Source organism: Bufo bufo, chromosome 10 (genome assembly GCF_905171765.1).
Source record: "Bufo bufo chromosome 10, aBufBuf1.1, whole genome shotgun sequence".
Classification (NCBI taxonomy): domain Eukaryota; kingdom Metazoa; phylum Chordata; class Amphibia; order Anura; family Bufonidae; genus Bufo; species Bufo bufo.
The window spans coordinates 32,099,256-32,112,628 of record NC_053398.1 but is presented as its reverse complement, the minus strand read 5'-3'; the positions used below and the strand labels follow the sequence as shown (position 1 = coordinate 32,112,628).

Genomic DNA, 13,373 nt, shown 5'->3' with positions numbered 1-13,373 from the left:
ACCTCCAAGAGTTGTCACGCCACCAATCACTATTGCCTTTCACCTTCGATAATATAAATTCATGCCACGGCTTAAGCTATTGCAAAATGATGTTTTGTAGCCAACATCTTGTCTGACTAAAAAAATTTTGGCCATACATTTGCAAGAAGTTTCTGAGGGATAAAAATGTGGCCGTGTCAGTTGTAGTGTATTTACAGTGGTAGGATTGCAGAACTTTGTGACGTCCATTGTGATGATTCAATACATTATTTTCCCTATTCATATTGAATAGTTGTTGTTATAGTAACCATCATTTACTAATCATAATATATATTTTTTATATAATTACATAACATTTATTGAATTTACTAAAAGGTCACAAATCAATGGACATGAGCTAATCCATTCCAAACTAATCTAAGTTGACCCAAATTTTCCAAAAACATTTGGGTCAAATTCACGTCCGGATTTTTGGTGATTCACGTTTGTAGGATCTCTGAAAATGGCATCAACAATTTTTTAGATCAGAAGACAAGAGAGCTGAAGGAGATCAAATGACTCCAGGCAGTGTTTGCATACACCCCAGCAGGCACTTGTCTCCAAAAAATGAATATTTTTAGGAACATTTTAAAAAGATTTTAAAAATCCTAAGTGCAGTTTGTTCTTGAAGAGGCTGTATGTTATTACTGGCAGCCATGTGTTTACCCATAGGCGTATATGTTGCTGTCTCTTTAAGATTACCAATTATGCCTTGACGTTAAAGAGATTGAAAGGAATTGCATACAGTCCTAGGAGACTGCATGTCATCCATAACTTTTCAGGGCAATTAGAGCACTTTTGATTAGAGTGAATATTAGAGATGAGTGAAGTTATCAAAAAGTTGATCCGGCTGCTCCACCAATTTCCACGGAGAAATTTGATTTGCTATGAATTACTTTGTCACAAATCCCATTCCACTGTATGCAGTGTGCACAATAATGGGGAACGGTGATAGGGCCCACCACCGCCATTGAACCCCTCAAGTGCCATGTTCATCGCTGATCGCGGCATCTGACATTAAAAATTAAGCCTTTCAGGGATTAATCAGGGTTAAAAAACAAAACAAAAAGAAACATACTCACCTTATCCATTTGGTCACGGAGAGGCCATCATGGCCATCTGGATGGAAGAAACAGCTAAAAATCTTGGGTGGTGACGTGATGACGTTGTAACATCATCAAACTGGCCGGGGCGTAGTTTATCATGACAAATGACGTCACCATGTCGGGCTAACGTGCTGACGTGGTTACATCACATGTCACCGCGCACAATATTTTATGCAGTTTATTCAATCAAGATGGCTGCGACGGCCTTTCCCTGAGCAAATGGATGAGGTAAGTATGCTTTTTTACCACCATTTCAGGAAAAATAGATTAGTTACCACAAAACGCGAGGAATTTCGGCTTTAAGGTGAAAATAATTTTTTCTAAATTCGGCCCGGTGCTTGCATAGATGTCTGTGATCTCACTATTACGAGGCATACGAGCCAACTCCACTGCTGTGTTTGTCGCGCCAGAGAGAATAGACCTTGTGATGAGCCGACTTGTTGACTCCGATATTTTGTCTGGACATTCCCCTTTTGGCTTTGGAATGGATGGACAGACTTCATTTTGTAGTCTACCAACTGTCATGGCGCTCACATGATGCAGTTTGGCAATTATCTTGGCCGACATACCGAGAGCTGGTCTATTTTCTTGGGAAATCTTCTTCTTAATAAATCAACTTAATAGCACACTGAGCTATTAGGGAATGTGAGAACAGGTTGTAATTTGTGGTATACAAGAAGAAAACTATTGTTCCACCACCAGGAGCAAATCAGTAACAATGCAGTTACATGACAAGAATCTGCCTATCATATGCTAAATAGTTGCAAGTCCAATTTATGTATGAGATAGCCAAGATGATTAAGACATATAAAATTATGTTAGTCTCACGTTCAAAGCTGTAGTGGATGGGGAGATGGTGGAGCCTGAAAGTCAAAAGTTCTAAACATTGTTGCCCTTTTGCTCGTCAGTGTATAACACTGGAACAGATGCATCATTGCATTATTAAGAGTGCTAAGTTATTCGCATTGTATTGATCTTGTTCATATACTTGATATTTTGAATTTCTAATGATGTATTATGCATCTGTTACCATGTCAAAATAACCTACCAGTATATCATAGAGCCTATGCTTTCAACTGGTGATATTTGTCATATATATCCTTGCCTTTTGTACTATATTTTAGATGACAAACCAATGGTATAGGATGCCATTAAAACCATTCATTTTCTTCCATATCAATGTTATATCAGAACTTTCAAATTATGGACATCTCCACTACTAAAGGATTTGTCTTCTTAGTGACAGATTAAAAAAAAAAAAAAAAACTTTTAAACAGGTTGTCACGTCTCAAACACCTACTATCTTATTCAATACAAGCTCTCTGGATGACCAGTTGATTGCATTGAATTTGGTATCAGATGCTTTACTGAAGACCACCATGTACCAGTAAGGTTAGCCAGAGAAAGAGACCCTCTAGGATTTCTTTATGCCTAATAGGGCATAGGAAAACAGGTTGCCAAGATGCAGCAGCCCCTTTAACATTGAAACCCCCACTTTCATCTATTTTAGGGTTCTTTGAATGGAATAAATTGTTATATTCCAAGCGTAAACTAGACTGCACTGTCTAAACCGTTCACTTTTATTGGAGGCATCACACTGCTCCTCTGTGCATCAAAACACTACGCAGGTGTCACACGTTCCCTTCAATACAGCAAGCCAAATAAAAAGTGTAATGATATAATAAAAGCCTGGAAATAACAGAGGACAAAGGACAAGTGACAAATTGTGTGTTTGTCATGTGTAGCACATGGTGTTTCATTACAGCAGTATGACCTTTACTTTCGTTGCGTAGTAAAGCATATTTTATGGGGAAAAAAGTCATTATTGTCTTGCTGCATGAGCCATTCACTTCTGTGATAGATAGATAGATAGATAGATAGATAGATAGATAGATAGATATTGCTGTATTATTTATTATGCATATTGCATGGTGTTTACAAATATATATATATATATATATCATAAAACATAAATAATAGAGAATTACACACATAGGGGCACATTTATTAAGACCAGCATTTAGATGTCGGTCTTAATAAAGCCCTAAACTGGCGGTGGATCCGAAGTTTTTTTCCATCCCCTTCCCTGCCTACAATTTTAGACCTGACATGAGCGGGGCGAAGTCGCGGATAGCGGTTTCAACTAACTATTGCGCTGCTATCTGCGCCTAAAATACACCTAAATACACTCTGCCCCTTTCTGACATAACCAGGGGCGTAGCTATAGGGGGTGCAGAGGTAGCAGACGCTACCGGGCCCAGGAGCCTGAGGGGGCCCAAAATTCCTTGAGCCACATAAGACACTGGCATTATAGAAAGTGCATGTTGGTCAATTTACACCTCTGGCTGGAGGGAAGGGGTTAGGTCAAGAATTTGGCATGAGGGGTTGCCCTTTCAATGTTTGCCTCTGGCAGCAGGAAGGCTACGTGCTCCCCTGCCCCTTGCCAACAAGCACTGAGGGAATGGGGGCCCAAGCTGAACTCTTGCACCAGGGCCCGTGAGCCTTTAGCTACGCCCCTGGACACAACTAAATCTACATCAACTGTAGATGCAACTGCCCAGGACCTTGGACTCTACAGTATTTGTTTTGAGTCAGATCGTGCTTACTAGACTATCATGGTAGAACCCACCCCCCGGCTCTCCTGTAGGCTCCTATGTGGCTGCACTTACTCCACAGGCAGTATTTCTGCCACTAAAATCAAAGTCACAGCCAGCCTGGTGTTTCTGCAAACTTTCCCGTATACCGTATATCATTAGGGCATGTGCATGGGAGAGCCTGACACTGTGTTAGTATTAAAGGTGCTTTCCAGGTGTTTAATATTGATGACCTATCCTTGGCTTCCTTGCAGCTTACCAAGCACAGTGCCGTACATTGTATAGTGGTTGTGCTTGGTATTTCAGCTCAGGCCCATTTACTTGAACAGGACTGAGCTGCACATAGACCATATGATCGACGAACGTGATGTCACTGGCCATGGTGTTCATGGAGCTCTACAAACCGCTGGGGTGCCAACAGTCAGACCCTCACCAATCAGATATTGATGACCTATTCTGAGAACAGGTCATCAGTATTCAACACCCAGAAAAACCCTTTAATAATTCCTCCTCCTTGACTCAACAAAATGCTGAATTGTAATCAATGTGACTAGTTCTATCAGTAATGTACGATATATTTCACCAGAATCTGGATCTACTACTTATCTCTCGGTTAAGACTTCGTTTTTCTTACTGCTCATACTTAGGTGAGGTCCCAGCCTGCAGCTATTTGTAATTACCCATGCATACAAACAGGTGACTCCGATGAAAGCTGATATGCAGGTGCACATCAATTTCCCTCTTTTCTTCATATTAAAAGAATTAAAATTGTGCTACTGATTTCCGAGGATGATGACTGCTAGCAGATGTGTAAACTGCCCCAATTTGCTGGAATGAGCAGACTGTACAATTTGCATATTTTGCATGTATATTCATTTAAAAAAATACATATTTAGTAGCATACTGTACCTATATTATATTTTGTTTACACCGTTAGTTGACTTGTCCTTTTTATTTTATCTGTTTTTGTTACTTTTCATTGCAGTAGATAGTTATTGTCTGAGTCCTAGCAATAGTGAAAATGGGGAAAGTGTCTGCTACGGGGACCGAGTTCAGAAGGGGCCCGCCCAGGAGGAGGACTGAAAGATTTTATTGTCAACAACCCCTCAACTGTATTGTATAACAGTGCCATGAAATATAGTATTTAATGAAGGAAATATACAGACCAGCCTGCCTGGCCTGGTCTTAAGGAGCTATCTTGACTAATTGCAGGAGTGATGGTTGCACAGGAGGAGGGGGTTGATGAGTGAAGTATTGAAAATTTTGATTCGGCTGCTTTGCCAAATTGTACAAAAAAATTTACTTTGTGAAAAATGACTGTCATGAAGCGTATTTCTTTGTAAGTAGTGGGTGCAATGACAAGGAGCGGCGATTGCTCATACCCTCTGTCATTGTACCCCTCAGATGCCGTGTTCATAGCTAATCACGGCATCTGACAGTAATAATACAGTGTAAAATTGTTTTAAAAAATAATAAAATCATACTTATCCTCATCTATTTGATCGCGAAGAGACGGCCACCGCCATCTTGATTGATGATCTAGTGCAAAATCTTGCACGGCCCCTGATGACTTCATTACAGTGTGGTGACATCATATGTAAATGCGCACGGGATTTCGTGTGAGCTCTTCAATCAAGATGGCAGAGGCCTGCTCTTTGCGTTCATATGGATGAGATAGGTATGTTTTTTAAAAATATTTTACTGCCATTCAGGGAAAATTGATTCGCTACCACAAAACACAAGGAATTTTGGCTTCACAGCGAATCAAATTTTCCCTAAAATTTGGATCGAATTCCACTTCATGGACTTCTATTGGCTCAACCCTAATTATGACCAGTTTGTTATTCTAAGAGTACGCCCACACAGTCAGGTTTCCTGATGGAATTTTCTAAGCCAAAATCAGGAGTGAATCATAAAAGAAGATAATGCATAATGGTCAGATACGACTTCTCCAATGTTTTTAATACACTCCTGGATTTGGCTTCCAAAACTGCTTAAGGAGGACCTTTCACCACTCCTGACATTCCTAATTTAATAGCTTCATGCATTCCCCATGTAAAAATTCTAGAACATCTTTTCTTATGTCTGTATGTTGTACCATTCCTTTATTATTTCTACTAGAAGTTATGAATGAATTGCTATTAGCCTTCAGTAAGGGTACAGAGGGGAGGTAACCAGTTGGGGGGGGGTACCTGTACAGACTCACTCTATCCAATCAGTGCTGCCATTTTCAGACTGTGCAGGCACACCCCCCAACTGGTTACCTCCCCTCTGTACCCTTACTGAAGTCTAATAGCAATTAATTCATAACTTCTAGTAGAAATAATAATGGAATGGCACAACATAGAGTCATACGAATAGATGCTCCAGACTTGTTTTTACATGGGGAATGCATGAAGCTATTAAAATAGGCAGGTCAGGAGTGGTGAAAGGTCCTCTTTAAGGAAACCTGACTGTGTGACCATAGCCTTATGCTCTACACGAACTGTGCAGCTACAATGCTAAAATATTCACTATCGGATACTGGCCATTGTTGTGTTGCTTCTAATTTTTACACTGCTGAGCAGCTGAATGTGGAAAGAACTGTAACAGTAAATTTGAAAGCTCTATTTGATACGTGCACAGCATTAGCAGCAGGAAATGTGCGGATTTGGGACACAGTGTACACTTAGTTGGTTTTCCTAGCTGTTACCGTTTATTAGCTAACAAATGACAACCCTTTACAAAATTTTATATTTTAAAGAATTTGTTATTTATTAATTATCTTGAGAATTGACTGCTCATGGCCAAGTGTTCTGGCTGCAATGCTGATTGGAGCAGAAGCCTTGACAAAAATTCAATTTGGCTGCTTCACGAAGTTCACAAAGAAATTTGATTTGTAACTAATTACTTTGTCACGAATTGCATTCGATTGTATGTAGCGGGTGCAATGATGGGGAAGCGCCGCCCCCTGTCATTGAACCCCTCAGATGCCACATTGAACGCTGATTGCTTCATCTGACAGTCACATTGAGACCCTTCAGGGGTTAATCAGGGGTCAATCACTAATAACATCCCGCGTCAGGGCACACAAGGTTTGGCACGTCAATCAAGATGGCCTCTCTGCGAACAAAAGGATGAGGTGAGCGTGTATTTTTTTTGTTTTTTACCGCCATTTCAGGAAGAATTGATTTGTTACAACGAAGCACAAGGACTTTTGTGTGCTGGACGTACCACCAATAATAATAAGTACTGTGCTTTATCTCTCTATTCAAAATGATACATAAAAGTAGAGATGAGCAACATTTTAAAAAATTTGATTCGTCAACTTCGCAAGACTGCGTCAAGAAATTCGATTTGTGAAGCCAGTGATGACGTCACCGTGCTGAGCCAGTGTGATCATGTAATGACGTCTTCACGCTTGCTGCAGGTCCTATGACAGTTTTTCTTCAATCAAGACGGGAGGAGATGACCTCTCCTCGATCAGGTGGATGAGGTGGGTATATTTTTTTTATTTTCAGCTAACATTTTAGGAAAAATAGATTTTTACCACAAAGCGAGAGGAAATTTGGCTTTGCAGCGAATCAAATTTTTCCTAAATGTCGGATTGAATTCTGCTTCGGATGCTTAGATTCGCTCAGCACTACATAAGAGGAAGGCACTGCTTTGCTAAGGTAGAGTCCAGCAATTTGGAACTCAAGAATAATTATTTATGGATTAAGATACTTATGTTAGCTTCTCCAGGTGGTGCCTGAAGGAAGACATAATTTTCTTCTTAACACCAATAATATTTTTATGTGCAGACTACATGCAGGGTGAGAGAAAACAGGAAGTCTGTAGGGTGAATCTTCAGCCAATAGCTGCATGCATGGGTATAGCTAAGGGCTCATGGTCCCTGGTGCAAGAGTTCAGCTTAGCTTCCCCGTCCCTCAGTGCTTTGAGGCCAGGCGCCTTTATGCTGCTTGAGGTGAAAATTGAAATGGCTCCTCCCCATGCCAAATTCTCAATCTAATCCCTTCCCTACAGCCAGAGGTGTAACTTGACCAGCATACACTTTTTATAATACCATTGTCTTCTTATGGACCACAAGGGTCTTTGGAACCCCTTAGGCTTCTGGGCCTGGTAGTGACTGCTACCTCTGCACCCCCTATAGCTATGCCTCTGGCTGCATGGCAGGAGGTAACTTTAGAGAAAGGGTTTTGTTTTGGCAAACTCTTCTGTACAACACATTAACATACAATATGTGGTTTGGACAAATAGGAGGCATTTATTATCACCTCTACACCAGAAAACTGGTGCCAAATAGCCGAAAAGTTTTGAGTACACCATACTTGCACATTTTGCAACATTTCTAGGGTTTGGAGACAGCTTGCCACTTTTACAAATTTCCATTTTGGAGCACGGAGCTGCGAAGTTGCGTCACAATTATTAATAATAATCGTGGTGCCTCTGATGCCAGTTGAGACAGACTAAGGTGTAAATGTAAAGTAAATGTTCCCATAGTGAATTTGGGAAACCAAATTGAGACAATTAATGGCTCTGCTATGTTAATTAGCTAAACTATAGGGTAAGATAAGGTTTCTGCACACAGTTTTGGAAGCCAAAATCAGGAGTGGATCATAAAAGGAGAGAAAGTAGAATCACAAATATGACTTCTCCTCTTTTTTTTTTTATTCACTACTGGTTTTGACATCCAAAACTACATACGGAAACCCAATTGTTTGGCCATACCCTTAGAGATTTACTAAAGGATATACAATGTGTCAAATATATTTATATACATATTTTCTCTTATGTGATACAGAAGTCTTTACAACTGACAGATCATTGCCTGTGGCCTTTGTTTGATTGTATGAAGCATGCGGGCGTTTCTTTAAGCATGTTTAATAATTATTTTCTGCCAGGCAGATGAAATGTTTACTATATTTTACTAGTGATGTATAAATCTGCTAAAGAGATTAATAGATTACTATTAAATGCTCCGCTGACTAATGTTAACAGTGAAGCTCACGGTTCAAGAGATTGTGCTGTGAACCGTTCCAGAAAACCTATTCAGTGTTCCCTCTAATATATTCTTCCCCATGACTTATTTATTTACTCACATAAGAATGTCATATTTGCATGAATGTTACATTTCCCCCTGAAAAAAAAAGAAACAATCCGTGCATCCTCGAACTCTTCCCTTTACAGAATTAGTTTGCTTGATAAAGAAATTGCTCACCGCGGAATAGCAGCTATGATTTATTGTCATCCTGGCACATGCTATGAAAGCTGTTAGTTTTCCTTAGACATAAAATGTGACACACGCGTTTGTTACAGTGACGCTTTATCTAATCCTAATAAAAGTTCATCTTAGCACTATTAAAAAAAGGACCATAAAAACTAGTTATGTGGTGACTATATTGCGGAAGCCACTCTTGCAGTCCCTTCTCACCAGCTGAAGACAAATCTATCTATTATGGGGGCCTCCCTATTGTGGCTTATCTCCTCTCATTTATTTACATTCATTTAACCAAGGACCTGGGACCGAGCTTAGGAGAAGGTCGCTGGAGATAGCTATTGCCCCAACATGAGGTACATTTCCTGTTACAGAGTTTTATTCGCACTTACATTCTACGATAGCGTTGGAAGAACCTGCCGTCACTATTCAAATGATCAGAGCGAAATCTGTCTAATTTGCTAGAAAAATGATGTGACTAAATCATATCTTTAGATCTTACCAGAATAAACACCTAATATCAATGGGTTGCCTTTAGTGTTTAACGAATTCGAAGTGGAATTCAATCCAAAGTTTAGGAAAAATTACATTCGGCACAAATCCAAATTGCTTTGTGCTTTGTGGTAATACATTTTTTTTTACTAAAATGGCTGAAAATAAAAAGAATATATACTCACTTCATGCACTTTATCATGGAGAGGCCGTCTGCTCCCGTTGTGATTGAAGAAAACCCACCAAAGGACCTGCAGCGAGCATAAAGTTGTCACCACATGATCACTCTGGCCGCTTGGTGACGTCCTCACTGATGACATCGCCAAACACGCCCTGCATAATCACATGGTGACATCTTCATGCTCCCCACCGGTCTTTTGGCAGGTTTTCTTTAATCAAGGTGGGAGTGGACGGCCCCTCCATATTCCCGGATTAACCCCCGAGCACCTGAATGTGAGTCTCAGATGTCGTGATCAGCATTGAATGCAGCATATGAGGTGTTAAATCACAGGGGACGAAGTGATCACTGTTCCCTGTCATTGCTCCCGCTTCATACAATGAAAAGTGATTTGTGATGAAGTGATTCCTAAGAATCAAATTTCTTGACAAATTTTGGTGAGGCTGCTAAATCAAATTTTTCAGAACTTTGCTTTTTTAGTTGCCTTCATATGACTGAAGGGAACTTCTGAATGGATTGCATTTGATATATAACACTTAAACATCTTTGAGATGACCACCCAAGGTGGCAAAGAAAAATTATCTTATAGAACCTAGATGTTCAAGTCATGGGGCAGGCACGTCATGAGGGTCACTTTAACACAACTTGTTATATTACTGTAATATGATTTTGTTGCGTTAACACGTCAAGGCACTCAAGATATATACATTTCCCTCAGGGTGTCTACACCATGCTTCTAGGGTGTACTTGCACTGTCCTCTTGCTGTGCTTATTAAATGTGTTTTTAGGGGTTAAACATTGATGACTTACTACTCAGAATAGCTCATCAATATCTGATCAGTGGGGTGTTTACTCTGATTAGATCTTTGAAGGGGCCACCGCCCTTGGCGGAATCCTGTAGCCTTTTCCTCAGCCATAGATGTCACACTTGAATCACATGGTCTTTGTTCAGGTCAGTCCCTTACAAGTAAATGGGATTAACCTGCCATACAAAGCACAGATACCATACAATGTATGGCACCCTACTTACTATACCATGAAGAGGCCATAGTGCTCACCAATGCAGTATTTTAAAATACAATCTGATCACCGGTGGTGCTGGAAGTCAGACTTCTACCAATCAAATATTCATGACCTACCCTGAGGATAGAGCATCAGTATTTCATTCTTGGAAAAACCCTTTAAAGGTTATGGACACCTTTGTGGCAATTTATTGTATTGTATTATATTATTTGTTTATTTATTTATTTATTTATATGATTGAATTGTCCACATTTATGGCTAAAATTCATTTTTGCTATGGGCCTGTAGTAAAAAGAAATCTGTATTTTTTGATACAGGGCTTAAATTTTAGTCTATTAGCAGACTGTTACTTTCTGTTTACTCTGATTCCTATCAGCTGATGTCTCATGTAGAGCTTTTTCCTTTGATCTGGTGGCCCCAAGTCATAAACATTCATTACAGCTAAATTGTTTAAAACTGATAAGAATATGGCTGAAATTAGTTTTTATGAGGTCAGGAGCTCAAAGGGCTCTACATAGGCCGTCATCTGAGTAAATAAGAAATGATAATCTTCAAATAGACTGAAATGTAACCCTTATATTACAAATTAGTTTTTTTATTAAAGACTAATTGCAAATATTATTTTTAGCCCAAAATAAGTAGAATGCAATAAAAAAATAAAAAAAAATCCCCCAAGGTATTCATAACCTTTATGTAGCACAATATACTATCTTTGATACAATTTATTCAGTGGTATTTATCTTAAGAAAGTTGATATCAACTTGTCTACAGCAGTGGTGCCCAACCATTTTTTGTCTAAGGGCCGCACTAGACTTGGTATAAATTTTGCAGGCCAGAACCAGGTAGCTTTGCCAGAAATAAATGCAAACACTGTGAGGGGCACGTGTGAGCATTACTAGTGTGAAGAGGGCACATATCTGGCCATTATTACTGTGAGGGGGCACGTGTGAGCATTACGGCTGTGAAGAGGACACATATCTGGCCATTATTACTGTAAGAGGGGCACGTGTGATCATTACTGCTGTGAAGAAGGCACATATCTGGCTGTTATTACTGTGAGGGGGCACGTGTGAGCATTACTGCTGTGAAGACGGCACATATCTGGCCATTATTACTGTGAGGGGGCATGTGATGTATACATGTGTATGATGTATATAGTGCAGTATGTGATGATCACACACTGCTCTACATACATTACACACATCGATATATTACACCCTGCGCTGTCACCTTCTTCTGCAGGTCCATCTTGATTTCTGGGCTGTAGGCTTCAGCTCCTCAGCCGTCATGTTTCTCGGGGTCCTTACACAGCGCGCCCGGCACTCTTTGCTTCAGCCACCCCCGGGAGCCTGCCCCTCCTCCCTCCAGCTCCTGCCGGTTTATCCTACTGCAGGGTGCTGTATTGATCTGGCACCCGCCCAATCTAACCAATAGCAAAGCTACTTGCTGTTCGGAGCTTTGCTATTGGCTATTGCAGGCGCAGGCAGCATCACCATGCTGCCTGTACTGTTCACAGCGAACCCTGAGCTGATAAAAAGCAGGGAAAGGTCTAAGGCCTTCGGTTACTGCAGGGGCCGCATGACACAGCTTTGCAGGCTGGATTTGGCCTGCGGGCCGTAGGTTGGGCATCACTGGTCTAGAGGGTCCTCTCAAAAGAGATAGGCAAAATTCCTAAGAATTAAAGTAGTTGTGCCAAGTTTATGTTATTCCCTTTCCATAGGACTAGCTGATCGATGATGTCCAACTGCTGTGACCCCCACCGATCCCGAGAACCAAGGCCCCGTTCCCTCTTCTGATGGTGGGGCTGGTCTTGCCTCAGTCATTAATTCTCTATAGAAGCACTGGAGATTGCCTCAAGATCAGTAGGGGTCCCAGTGGTCAAGACCTCAGTGATTAGCTAGTTATCTCCTATCCTGTGGATAAGTGATAACTGATAAACTTGGCACAACCCCTTTATTATTTAGAATTTAAAATCTGACCTAGATCAGGAGTTGTAGTCTTAAAGAGGTGACTTTTTTGAGAGGTTTTGCTGTAAACAATTAAATCTACATAAATTGCTTTATAATGTCGAGACCTAACAAAAGACTCCCCGAGACATCCAGGAATTGTGTTTTGATAATACCAATTGCATTGTAGGTTTTGAAATGTAACTTATTTAATTGAATATGTTAATTCATTTTAACAAACAGATTCAATGAAACTTGCGCTACTGAGTGATTTGCACTGCATTCAGTGTGTTGCCTCATTATGAAGTAACTTTTGCAATTTTCTGCTGAGCTACATTTCATTAAAATGTCACAGCAACACTACAAGCCATATCAAAACAGAACTAATAAAAACACAAGGCACTGCACACACAAAAATTGAGTTCATCTTTTTTTTTAAGGGTAAGGCCGCTTTTTCCTACGGCTCGATTGGCCACATTTTAATATGCTTATTATGGCTGCAAATTGACAGAACTGGACTTGATCTAAAACTGATTTAGTAAAGCTGCAGGAGATGTTCATATTGTAGTCCTACTTCTACAAATGTGCCCCTATTGCAGCTTCATGAACACAGCCAAAAAGTTGCATCACATGTTCCCACAAACAATAGCTATTATTTAAGATCCCTGTCATTTACATAAATATTTAATGAACTTGAAGTTTTTGTGCAATTTTGAATTAGAAACCCCTGAGGACGCCAAGTGTTTGGCGAAACATGTCGGGGGGCAGAGTGTGATTAGTGTGTTTTGAGGCAGTGTGTGCCTGTGAGAAGTGACACTA

General features: G+C 40.2%; 1 protein-coding gene across 1 annotated transcript in view; it reads left to right on the top strand.

Moving 5' to 3' along the window:
* LUZP2 (leucine zipper protein 2) overlaps positions 1-13,373 on the top strand; it is a 605,558-nt gene that overhangs the window by 293,554 nt on the left and 298,631 nt on the right. The window lies entirely within an intron of this gene.